Consider the following 13,726-nt stretch of genomic DNA (forward strand, 5'->3'; position numbering starts at 1 on the left):
ACTTATATATTTCCATTTCAAAATACTACAAGTGTTATTCCTTATTTATTTAGTTTTAAAATTTGAATAACATTTCAAAAAAAATAATATTCATAGCACTTAAAATCTTTTATGATTCAAGAAATGGTACAATCCCAACTCGCTCGTCCCAACAAGCTAGGACTCACATTTAGAAACTCAATTTTATCTTATTACGATATGAGTTTGGAGAAAATCTCATAGGGTAATAAGTTTCAACGTACCTCAAATTACTTCCAATCTTACCCCAAATGAGCCAATAAATCTACATATACGAACTCACGAATTTCAAGAACGCATCACAACAATACCAACTAAACTAAGTTTTTAACACTTTAATCCAATTTCATAAGTTGAGCAAAAATTCTCATTTTATCATTTGAAAGTCAACCCTTGAATTTTAATTCCAAATCCTTTATTAAACATTTTATGGGATCTAGTCGTTCCACTAGAAGCTCAAAATAACATCATTCAAACAAGACCCACCACTATTCATCATCCCTACCGACAAACACTTGTAGGGTTTCATGAATAGATATTTAAATACAATTCTACCTTCATAAGTATACTCTACTACATCCATGGAGTATAATACCTAAGTTTGGAGTGAAGGGATTACCTCTTTGTCAAACCCTAGAATTTTCAAGGTTTGAGCTTCTTGAATTGTTCTTGAGATTTACTTCAGAAATCTATGAATTCCATAATGTTGGAGGGTTAAGAGATGTAATAAAGGAACCAAATCTACCAAAGAAAGGCATTTAATTCTCACCTTGAAGATTTATTAATGGTATGAGATTCCTTTCTCTTCCTAAGTCTTCAAAGACAATGCCCCAAAATAAAAGACCAATCTCCTCCCGTAATTGCCTTTAACTTGCTTTAGAACTCGGATGTCGCATGGGACTCATCGCATGCTTCATCGCATGCGTCCCAACTCTTTCAATTTGTGTGGATGCCACTGTTCGCTTTATGGCTGGAGTTCACTGCCAACGTTTTGGAAGCTGGAAAAGTCGGACGCTATGGGGATGCGTCGCACCAACTTCGGCGAGCATCACCTGTAGCTACTTCTTGATTCAATGATCTGCCACTGCCAATGTAATCCATTTGATACCAAATTTCCTTCCTCTCATTTCTCCCTTTTCATTTTGATTCTTTGCTTTGGGAATTAACGTTAACTTCCTTTTTTGACTTACGTGCAATCTAGCATCTTTGTTTGCAGGTTAATCTATGATTCATCCTTCAGGGATTAAAATTTCCAACCTTAAAATTAGTTCGATTAATTATAAAAATTCGTGAGGCTTTACAATTATTGATTCTGAAACTGGAAAACTAAAGATGAGACTGAATAATGAAGAAATAACATTCAATTTGCAGAAGTCCATGCGGCGACCCAGTGAGTTTGCTAATTACTCTCTGCTTGAAGCACTGGATGTGATTCTGGAGGAGGAAGATGAGGCACTAAATGCAAAGGAGCCTCTAGCAGCCTGCCTCATGAACTTAGAAAAGGTAGATAGTGAGGACTTGGCGGAGTGAGTTTTGGCTCTTGAAGGCCAAGGGTACTCGAAAAGAGAGCTTGAATTTGAGCCATTACACTTAGAATAAAGGAAGACCCCTCCAACTAAGCCGTCAATCGAAGAGCCACCACCATTGGAACTGAAACGGTTACCATCTCACCTCAGGTATATTTTATTAGGACCTAACTCATCTTTACTTGTTATTATCTCATCTATTTTGTTAGATGTGTAGGTAGAACAGCTTTTGTAGGTATTGAAGGAGTGCAAAACTGCAATTGGGTGGACCAATGTAGACATAAAGGATATCACCCCAATGTTTTGTAGGCATAAGATTCTAGTGGAAGATAGGAACAAAGCTTCCAGAGAACATCAAAGAAGGCTGAATCCTAACATGAAAGAAGTGGCGAATAAATAAGTAATCAAATGGTTAGATACGAGAATCATTTCCCCCATCTCTGACAACAACTGGGTCAGCCCAATTCAGTGTGTTTCAAAGAAGGGTGGAATGACTGTAGTGCAAAACGAGAACAATGAGTTGATCTCAACAAGAACAGTCACGGGATGGCGAATCTGTATGGACTACAGATGGTTGAACAAGGCCACCTGAAAAGACCATTTTTCTCTGCCATTCACTAATTAGATGTTAGATAGATTGGCGGAGAGGTCCCACTTTTGCTTCATGGATGGACACTCGGGGTATAGAAAGAAAATATTGTTCACTTGTCCATATGGCATATATACTTTTCGGAGAATGTCTTTTGGCCTACGCAATGCACTCGCCACATTCCAAAGGTGCACTAGCCATCTTCACATATATGGTAGATGACATAATGGAAGTTTTCATGGATAATTTCTCAATAGTGGGGAACTCATTTGATGACTGCCTTATGAATTTGAAAAGAGTACTAAAGAGGTGTATGTAGACTAATCTGGTACTGAATTAGGAAAAGTATTATTTTATGGTACAGGAAGGTATAGTCTTGGGACTCTTAGTGTCAAGTACGAGCATTAAAGTGGATCGTGCTAAGGTTGATGAAATAGAGAAGTTTCCACCACCCACTTCCGTCAAGGCCAAAAAATGTTTCCTTGGTCACGTCGGCTTCTATAACCGGTTTATAAAAGATTTTTCCAAAATTGCTAACCCTTAGTGTAAATTGCTTGAAAAAGATAACCCCTTTGTGTTTTCTGATGAATGCAATGTAGCTTTTGAGGAGCTGAAAAAAAGGCTGGTGTCAGCACTTATCATAGTTGTACCTGACTGAGAGCAACCATTTGAGCTAATGTGTGATGCGAGCTACTATGTTGTAGGAGCAGTACTTGGGCAACGAAAAGATAAGGTCATGCACCCAATCTACTATGCAAGTAGAACCTTGAGTGGGGCCCAACTAAACTACACTGTGATTGAGAAGGAGATGCTAGCAGTGGTGTTCGCATTTGAAAAATTCAGGTCATACCTGATAGGCTCGAAAGTAATTATTTATACTGAAACTGTTGCTCTCAGGTACCTAATTGAGAAGAAGGAGTCAAAGTCATGTCTGATTCGATGGGTGCTACTGCTGCAAGAATTTGACTTAGAAATTCGTGATCGAAAAGGAACGGAAAACCAATTTGCAGATCACTTATCCAGGCTAGAAGGAGCTGAAAATAGGGTTGAGGTGGAAGAGATCGTGGATACTTTCCCAGATGAACAACTTTTAGCCACTAGCCTTGAGGTAGCGCCATGGTATGCAGATATTGCAAACTACCTAGCGAACGATATTGTTCCCTATGACTTGTCCTCTATGCAGAAGAAAATATTCTTTTGTGATTATTGTATGTATTTATCGGATGGACCATATTTGTTTAGGATATGTATTGATAACATGATCCGGAGATGTATCCCCAATATAGACCAAGCTTCTGTTTTGTAGGCATGTCATGCTTCGCTTTATGGAGGACATTTTAGAGGAGTAAGGACAACTGCCAAAGTGTTGGAGTCGGGCTTTTATTGGCCGATGTTGTTCAAAGATGCACACTTTTGGGTAAAGAGCTATGATGAGTGCCAGCAGATGGGGAACATTTCCCATCGACATGAGATTCCCATAAAAACAATTCAAAAGGTGAAAGTATTTGATATGTGCGGAATCGATTTTATGGGACCATTTCTTAGCTCATATGGCAACAAGTACATACTGGTAGCTATGGACTATGTCTCAAAATAGGTAAAATCCATGGCACTCCTAACGAATGATGCAAATGGAGTCATTGATTTTCTAAGAAAAAAATATCTTCACCGGATTTGGCTCTCCAAGAGCGATCATCAGTGATGGAGGCACCCACTTTTGCAACCGAGCCTTTGCAAAGTTGTTAGAGAAATATAGAATTTTCCATAAGGTTGCTACTCTGTATCACCCACAAACAAGTGGGCAAGTGGAGGTATCAAATAGAGAAACCAAGAGTATTTTGACCAAGACTGTAAATGCTACTCAGACAGATTATGCGAGAAAATTGGATTATGCACTATGGGCTTACCGCACTGCATTCGAAACTCCGATTGGTATGTCACCGTATAAATTAGTATTTGGAAAGGCATGTCACCTACTGATGGATTTAGAGCATAGGGCTTTCTGGGATTTAAGGTAATTAAATCTTGACATGGAGGCCGTTGGCCCAAGTAAAATCACAGAGCTGCATGAACTTGATGAGTTCTGTTATCTTGCTTTTGAGAGCACCAGGATGTAAAAAGAAAGGACGAAGATGATGCTTGATAAGCATATTCTAGAGATAAATTTCAAACCTGGAGATGTTGTGTTGTTGTACAACTCAAGATTGAAATTATTTTCAGGTAAGCTAAAATCCACATGGTCGGGACCATTTAGAGTTGTGCAAGTGTTCCCAAGTGGAGCTGTAAAAATTGAATCCGAGGATGGAATGAAAGTGTTGAGTGAACCTTGAGCTTGATTGACTACATCATGCTGCGATGTTAAATCAGGCGCTTCGTGGGAGGCAACCCATTATAATATTGCATTCATCATGTCGTGACGTCAACTAAGGCACTTACTGGGAGGGAACCCAATTTGTAGTTTATTTTAGCTTCATTAGACTTTTATTTTTATTTTTATTTTTTTTAGGTACTAACAAGTCATTGGTTAAGTCTTGGTGTTTGAACAGGTATCAGAGCATATTGGGAAGTCAAGAACACATAAAGAAATCCAGAAAATGGAGCCAACATCACTAGGTACGCTCTGGACCTCACCAAGCGAGGCAAGAAACACACCACAGACCTGGTACTGCACATTCTATGGCACAATGGACCTCACGGCAGACCTCGTGACGCCCAGCTCCTAGAGCTCTCTTCCTCACGACATAACTCGCGTCAACCAGTCCCCTGCTCGCTACCCACCTCGCGTCGCCTGGGCTATAGTGAGATCCACCTCGTAGTGCCAAGTAAGTATTTTGTTTTCTTTTCTTCTTCTTTCCTTTTCTTTAAAACACCACATACACACACACCTTAAATAAAATAACCGCATAACCCTCTCCCTACACTGCCCCTAAACATACACACGCACTCTCACCTCTCCCAAACATCACTGTCACCCCCCCCCCCCTTCTTTCTTTCACTCACATCTTTCCCAACTCCACTCCCATACATTCATCCCATCAAAATTCACAACTAATTGAAGAACAATCCTCGTTCTCAATTATCTAAGGTATGAATTCTTCTCCTTCTCTTTCCTTTATTTTGGGTTGATTGAGGTAAAATTGTATCTTGAAAATTTATGGATGTCTTAAATGAGAAGTTTTGCATGCTTGTTCCAGCCCCATGAAACCCATATGAATGTTATTCTTATTGTTTACACGAGTGATAGCGCTCAATTCCTAAGCCGATTTGGGAGGGTGGGGAAATCCCTCATCCACACAAGCACTTCCATGGCACTAGTGCACACCAAATGTTTGTCAAAATGCCTCAAATGCATTCTTTGTCCCCATTGGAGCCCGAATCTCAGGGATTGTTACACTAGTGCTATGTCTTCTTTCAACACTTTAAGTCTTAAGTGTGGGGTGGATCATCGGAGCCGAGATTGGTAGCTATATGCATCAAAATTGTAGTAGACATCTTTGTGACATTGATTAATTTTCATGCTAAAATAAAGAGTTGAAGTCTGATTAGCCGCAAATTTGTTGAACATCATGTGTAGAACTCTTTAAGTGTAGGGTCGTAAGACCATATTTTGAATTGATTCAATACCTCTAAGGTTGACTAGTGTCCACTTGTGTAGGTATAAATATGGTACATCCGACGGATAAAGGAAAGGGCAAAGCTACTGCCCCTACCAAAGGCAAGGCTTCCTCCGCACTTCCATCGAAAAAGAGGAAAGGAGGGGAAGCGACTTCAAGTCATGTTGAGGGGTTGCAAGCAGTTGCAGCTATGGTAGCCTCATGCCCACAACCTGTGGTACAACGAGAGTATGGAATTAAGAGTATACCCCCGTCCGCCAAGGAATGATACAAGATTTGTCGACCGAAACATATACACCCTGATTCGATTGTTCATGAACGCCATCTAAAATCTAAGCATCAAGAAATTTGGAAGGGTATTCATGATCTTGGGTTGAGCTACGTGTTTGGAAACACTAGGGACATCAAATGGCAGATATGATCCAGAGCAGTATGTGCCTATTCGAGGCCGATTGATTGATTTTTCTATATCATCTATATGCAACTACTTGGGAGATCCGGATGTTCCTCATGAGCCCCTAGGTAACTTCATTGCCCGCCCAACATATCAGGCATTGAGACACACTCTCTGTGGTGTCAATTCTATGGTAGCCTGGGTCCGTGACAAGAAGACCCAATGTCATAGGAAATTTCCAAAGAAGAAAATGAATCCAGAAGCTCAGGCGTGGTTGAAATTGATCAACACGCGGCTACTTCCATGCAACCATGAGACGATGATCAGCCATGAAAGGGTATGCCTACTTTACTTCCTAATGACTGGCCAAAAGGTGAATGTGGGCCAGTTGATACGCTACCAGATAGCATAGGTAATAACAAGCAAGAGAGTTGATAGGTTGTTCTTCAGCAACATGCTGACACAGTACTTGCGAAAAGAGGAGGTAGAGGAAGAGCGGGATTTTGATGTAGTCATTCCAGCACCCCTCCGATAGACGGACATCACCAGCATCCGAGCGAAGGAGGAGAGTGATATGTATTCACTGACAGGTGTAGAGCGCAATGCTCGCAATGATAGCTTTATGGCCCATTTATTTGGGATGATAGGCCTGTAGCTTTGGATTGGAGGGAGGCTGGCTATTCCGGGGGAGAGGGCCAACTTGGATAAGCGTTTTCCGCTCAATGCTCAATGCTCATGCCCAGTGTCTGGTAGGGCTTGGTGAGGGCCAGAGACACCCTGAGGACGAGGATGTCAACACGCCAGAATGTTCAGAGGCCAAGACAAAGTAGTATGAGAATGATGCTGATGAGGGGACAGAGGATGAAAATGGACATATGCGGATGGGGCCTTCTGCGATGAGGGTGATGATGATGACTGATCAAGGAGTTTTTCCTACCACCTTACTTGTTTTGTTATTGCTTTATATATGCACTAAGAACACTGCATGAATTAAATGTGGAGTGGGGGATTCTATATTCTATGTGACTTATAAATATTAGATAAACTAATAGTTTCTTATTTTATTTTTTATTTTTTATATTATTAGCTTATTTTGTTAAATATTCGAGTAAAATAGACATATATATATATATATATATATATATATATATATATATATATATATATATATATATATGATTGAACTTTTTCCGACGATGGATCTCCTAGACAGTTTTCTTGAGGGATTAAATTCTAAACAAAAAAATACAAACAAAATTTGAAAATAGAAAAAAATTACAAAAACATATCTTTTTTTTTTCTTTAAGTAGAAATAATCCCCAGTGATTTTTCTTCGTGCCTCAGTTTATTTTCATGGGATGTAACTTGAACCGGGTAGTAGTTATTTTTTTATTTTTTTATTTTTAGAGTTAGGGAATAAAGGGATGGGGAAAATGAGATTGATAAGTGCCTTTTGACTTGTTTGATAATAGTATATTTAGGCTCTGGCATGTGTAGGGGTGGACATTCGGTATTTCGATTCGGTATTTAAGAATTTTGGTTCGGTATTCGGTTTATCAATTATGTATACCAAATACCGTACCAAATTATTTCGGTACGGTTCGGTATTTCTTATTTTGGTTCGGTACGGTTTCGATTTAATAATCGCTAAATAAGCAACACTAACGAGTGACAACAGTGCACTACGATTAACACGTGCACAATTCTATGCAACAATGCACTGCGCACAGCAATTAAGGACTAAGGAGTGCAACATCTTCACAGTGTACAATTCAAACTTCAAAGCTGTCAATTCAAAGTGCACATTGCACAATTTAAAGCTTAACTCACTCAGTGCAGCAGAATTCAAAGTGCACATTGCACAATTCACAATTCTGCATAACTCACACATTGCACAACGATTAAGGACTAAGGAGTGCAACATCTTCACAGAATTGTGCAAAACAATTCAGCATTTTTAAACTCCTGAAATTAACCCAATTATAACACAATTAATTAAAGAGAAAAATAAAATTAGAAAAGAGGCAAGACACATATTAACAGTGACATAATTAATCAAATCAACCTAGTTAAGCGACAATACAAGCAGAAACGAATTAAATGAAACAGAAAAACGAGTACTTAATTACCACTTTGTATGCCTTTGACCGTGGCTGCCTCTTTGACCTTTTTTTATCAGCCTCACCGGGGATTCCTTCAAGACTTCCACCTCGAGTGGTGCTTCTGTACACATAAAGCAAGAGTTTAGTTGATACATAAAATTGGTTTCTAAAAAACTAAAATTGTTTATTGTAAAATGCAAAAAGAAATTCAGTACTGCACCTAGAAGAAGAAGAGAAATCCTCCAACACAACAGTAAACTCAAGTTTGTTATGAGGTAGTACACCAATTGTAAACAAGCTCTTCTCACCATCATAGGCAAAATCTTTGCCGGCTAGCTCCAATGCATACGTTTGTCACTTTGTTGCACCTTGTCCAGAATTTTTTGTCCTATGCCTTTTGCCTCTACATGATTTTCATCTTCATAATTTAGAGCAATCTGAGGCAATAATAATCATTATTTTTTCAGTTCACTTTGAAATATTCATACCCCAAAATTCAACACTACAACTATATCAAAATTCATACCCCAAAATTTAAAATAACATTCCTTCTCCAATAGTACATCCATTATTATAAAAAAAAAAACTGAAGATTGAAGAATGAAAAGTTATGAACCTGTTGAACAGTTGAAGATTGAAGAATGAAGGTAAAAAAAATAGGAAACCAGCAGTAGAGTTGTCGACACCGAGGTCGTGAAGTCGTTGTGACGTCGTCTGACTCGTCTCTATCGCGTAAGGTTCTCACTTCTTTGAGTTCTCTCTCACAGTCACAACAGCCGATATCAATTCTCTTAGGTTAGGTTTCTCCGTTTCTGTTTCTCCCTTTCTAATTCTCTAATCCCTATAGTGAAAAACTAAAGAGGTTTCTGTTGGGCCTTATTGGGTTGGGTTGGGGCGTTGGGCACTAGGGCAGTATAGAGAATTAGATATACAACATATTGGGTTGGGCCGGGCAGTATAGGTCCAACATAAAATTCTTTAAAAATTAGGTATTTCGGTATACCGAATTTCAAGATCCTAATACCGAGTACTGTACCGTTATACCAAAATACCAAAAATATAATACCGAATTATACCGAAATACAGAAAAAATCAAAACCGAAATACCGAATTAATTAGGTCCGGTTCAGAATTCGATTTTTCGGATTTTATGCCCACCCCTAGGCATGTGTATTACCTTTCTTATGGTTTGAAAATGCTTATGATGCCTTGTTGACTAGATAGCATATTTATTGGCATATATGTCTCGTTTTCTTGGCTCGTGTCACATAGTGCTTAATGCTTAATATTTTGTGGCTTCGTGAATACTTGCAATTATTTGAGAGTCGGAATGGAACCATCTATAGTGAGTCATGTGCCATATGTGGTGAGAATTTGTGTAGTCCGCATCATTGCATTGGAGTCTAGAATTTGCCCGTCAAGTGAGTTAAAGCAAAATTTTAGGTTTTGCTCGGTTTAAAAATAATTTTAGGCTTTCTTTGATCTTTTTGAGCTTAATATTTACCACAAATAAAAATTATCCCTAGTCAACCCTTTTGAGCATATAGACTTTTATTTGGCAACCACATTACAAGCCTATACCCTTTTGTTCTTAAATGTATTGTTTTGATCCTTTTACCTCTTAAAACACTTTAATTGTTAAATGAACGCTAGAAGAAGTAAGGAGAAAATTTGGGTAACTTTTGAGTGAAACCAATAAAAGAAAGAAAAGGTGCACTTGTGTTGTAAGGAATACACCACTAACATGAATGGTAGAAGAAAAAAAAAATATTGTTGAAAAAAAAAAAGAAAAAAAAGAGAATAATAATATGTAGCAAAGGAAAATAAGCATATCGTGTCCTTGCTAGTGGGTATGAATTAAAGTAGTGCTTAAAGAAAAGAAAAAATTGGGGGGGGGGGGGTGCTCTTGGTATGATATTGTTTGTGAAAGTCGAAGTTGGGATTGAAGAATTTACGCTTAAAGAAATATGTGATGTGTTAAAGTACTTAGGAGGGTTATTCAGTATTCCAAAAATATATCCTACTTGTCACATAACCCACATTACAATCATGAAAAAGTTTTAATTGATTTTTGATCAAGCAAGCCTACATTAGTAGAGGTTTACATAAAGGGCAAGCCTATGGTACTTTGTGCATGCATGTGACTTCTTTGTGAGAGTGAGAAATTTCTTTGATATATATGAGTCCTTAAAATATATTTGAGCATTTGATTCGAACGTGTGGATTCAACTTACTCTTTTGTTCTTATTGTGAGGGCACATGATTTCACGAGGGATATGTGACATTATTAGATTTCTCGATAATGTTAAGTGTTCAATCCATGAATTCATTATGATATTGAGTCAGTTTGTGAGGCTATGATTGTTATAAGCATGTTGTCTTGGTGTTGAATAAATTTTTAATTATTGCATAGAGTAAAGGGAAGTGTGTGTTGAAGGTAGGGATAGCAATGGGACGGTGCGGGTACGGGGCGGGTTTGAACCCATGCGGGGGCGTGGCAGTTTTGGCCTATGCGGTTGCGGGACGGGTTGACTTTTTTAAAAAATAATATTTATGGTTGCGGGCGGCTGCGGGTTCAAATCCTGACACAAAATTAAGAAAGAGATGAATCTATTCTACACAAACCTATGGTTGTATTGGTGAAAAATTCTATTGCTGACTATTTTAAAATCCAAACTCCCACCCCCACCCCCAGAAAAAACAAAAAAGTAAAAGATAAAATTAAAAGTATGCTTTGACAATGAAACAAGGAAACGCCAACAATTTTCTTCTAAAAAAGTTCTTCTGATTTGTTTCATCTTTGTAATTCATCTACATTAATTATTTTCGTTTTTCTTTTTTGGGTTAAACTCCTAATAGCTCAAAAGCATATTCTTCAGTAAGACAAAACTGAAGCAACCAAAATGCCTCTAGTCTTAAATGTAACCCAAATTTGAAATCCCAAAAGAAAATTTCCATTTGAAAAATACCAAAGAAAAAGGAAAATGAATTAATTTAATGAAAGTAAACATAATTAACTAAGTTAAAAAGCTTGAGCAAAAATTTCAAAGTGAAAAAAACAAATAGCTGGGCGGGTGGATGCAGGTGCAGTTACAGGGCGGGCGGATGCGGGGGAACATGCTATGCGGGGCGGGTTGAAATTTTGTGCGTTAAAATAGAACCCGCCCTGCCCCGCCCCATTGCCATCCCTAGTTGAAGGCATATGCTAAAGTTATTATTGCTATCAACCATAGTCATAGGTATGGTGTGCTTCGGATGTGCTAAAAGAAAATAAAGTGCTCCAGGTTAGTGTGAATTGGTGGTTGACTCGAGGACGAGCAACGTCTAAGTGTGGGGTGGTGATGTTTGGCCAAAATGCTATACTTTTAGTATATTACTCGCCCTATATTTTGTTGGTATAGCGATTAATTGTGTGATATTTGATCTAAATTATGTTATTTTATCTGTAGGAGCATTAGAAGAAAGAGTCGATTGAAAGTTGCCCGAAAAGAGGACGAAAATGCAAGAAAAGAGCATAAAAACACAAAGTCCACACGCCTGGCTACAGGCCAAGCGTATCCAGCTCTGTAGCCAGCTTGACTGCGCTACAGGCCAAGCGTAGCCAGCTTGACCGCGCTACAGGCCAAGCGTGGCCAGCTTATCCGCGCTACAGGCCAGGCGTAGCCAGCTTGGCCGCGAATTAAAATACTCCGACTCAGATTCGGACTCAAAGACCTTAACCCTAACATATAAATACTCCCTAAACGAATTGAGGAAGGGTTGGACATTATTTTGGAGAAGAAAAAGGCTACAGAGCATTGTGGAACAAGGAATCAAACGAGTTTTTCCCTCCATTTCTCTTTACTTTGTAGTTTAATGTCTTTGAACATCATGATGATTGTTTATACATTTATGAGTAGCTAAACTCTCTCATCTAGGGTTTGATGGAACCTATTGAAGGATGATTTTCCACTACGTTTAATATAAATTTGTCGTTGATTCTTTCTCTATTTGTTCAACTATGTTTTCTTTGTTGTTGATTGAAGAGCTCTCAATTAACCTTGCCTATTTAGTGTGTACTGCTTGAAAAAGGGAACGCATTTAGGTAGTCGTTGAACAACATCACTCCTAACGTATTTGAGAAATCAATACGGAGGGTTTAAAGGCGGGATTAGAAATAACGAAACTTTGATGCGATCATAGTGAGCGGTGAATTAGTGCAAGCTAGCGTAGTTCGAGAGAATACGTCTATTAAATAATGGTAGTTGCTCGAGAGAGAACTACGACACTCAAATTACTCGCGGTCGGTAGAGAATACTTAGGCGAATTTATAGGAAACGTAGCGGAAGGGATTCCGATAATTGGAAAAATCAAAACCCTAGACTTTTCCAATCTTTTCTGCAACATTTGCTCCGTTAGTTATAAATTATTGCATTTTAACTAGTGTGCTCTTAGTTAGTAAATACTCAAATCGTTATTCAATATTTTTGAAGGTTGATTACTTGAATTCTTGTGAAACTAGTGGTTGTGATGTAGGTTAATTCCATGTGGGATTCGACTCCGGATTTGTTAAACTAAATTATATTTGCAACGACCGCTAAACTTCTTATGAGGCATAGTTGGGCGTGATCACTGCTGTAATATTAAATAGTATATTTGTTATTTATATACGGAAATAGAAATAAAACGTGATTCAGTTAACAAATGTTGCTTCTAATCACCGTCTCACCGTCTTAATCAGTTGGTCCCCGCTAAAAAGAAGAAAACATTGAGGATGTGTTTTTATTATATGCTTAAAAACAGGTCAAAATCAAAGTGAGCCGAAAGACTAACAGGTCGACTAAACCAGCGTCGGTCGAAATGAAAAATTAAAATTAAAATTCAACCAATTAAGCTTTTTATTAAAAGCATAATTTGGCAATTGGACTGTAAGTTTATAATATAATTTGAAAGAACATGTTAGAAAGAAATGAGGGACAAGCTTACAGTTAGGTTGACAACAGATGAAAATGGAAGAAACATTTTATTCATAATTAATTGGGATACGCATTTTTCTTTCTCCACTTGTGATTTTATATCCAATTGGTATCCCAACAATCGTTGAATCTTTAGACATATCCTTTCAAACTTAAGCTTGATGTTTGACCTATCAAATATTTTTATATGCTTCTCAAATAAAATTAACTAAGATATAATATTGTATATGCATCACGTCTCTGAGCCTAATAATAAATAATCTTTGAGTCAAGTATCTGCTTCTTAATATGAGGTCTTCATGGGGTGTTTTTCTTTTCTTTTCATTTTATTTTATTCAGTCGGTTATTTGTTAAAAATTGAGTTCTTTAATTCTTTATAATTAAAGTTTGCTTGAAGTCTACTTTGTCGAGATTTTCAACTTTTGGTGACTAAATTAATGGTGGAAGCACTAATACGCTGGTGTATTATCGTCATCAAGATCTCAGTCTTCTTCGAGCTAGTCCTGTTTTTTTTTTTTATAAATCATA

This window comes from Nicotiana tabacum, chromosome 13, assembly GCF_000715075.1.
Source record: "Nicotiana tabacum cultivar K326 chromosome 13, ASM71507v2, whole genome shotgun sequence".
Lineage (NCBI taxonomy): Eukaryota > Viridiplantae > Streptophyta > Magnoliopsida > Solanales > Solanaceae > Nicotiana > Nicotiana tabacum.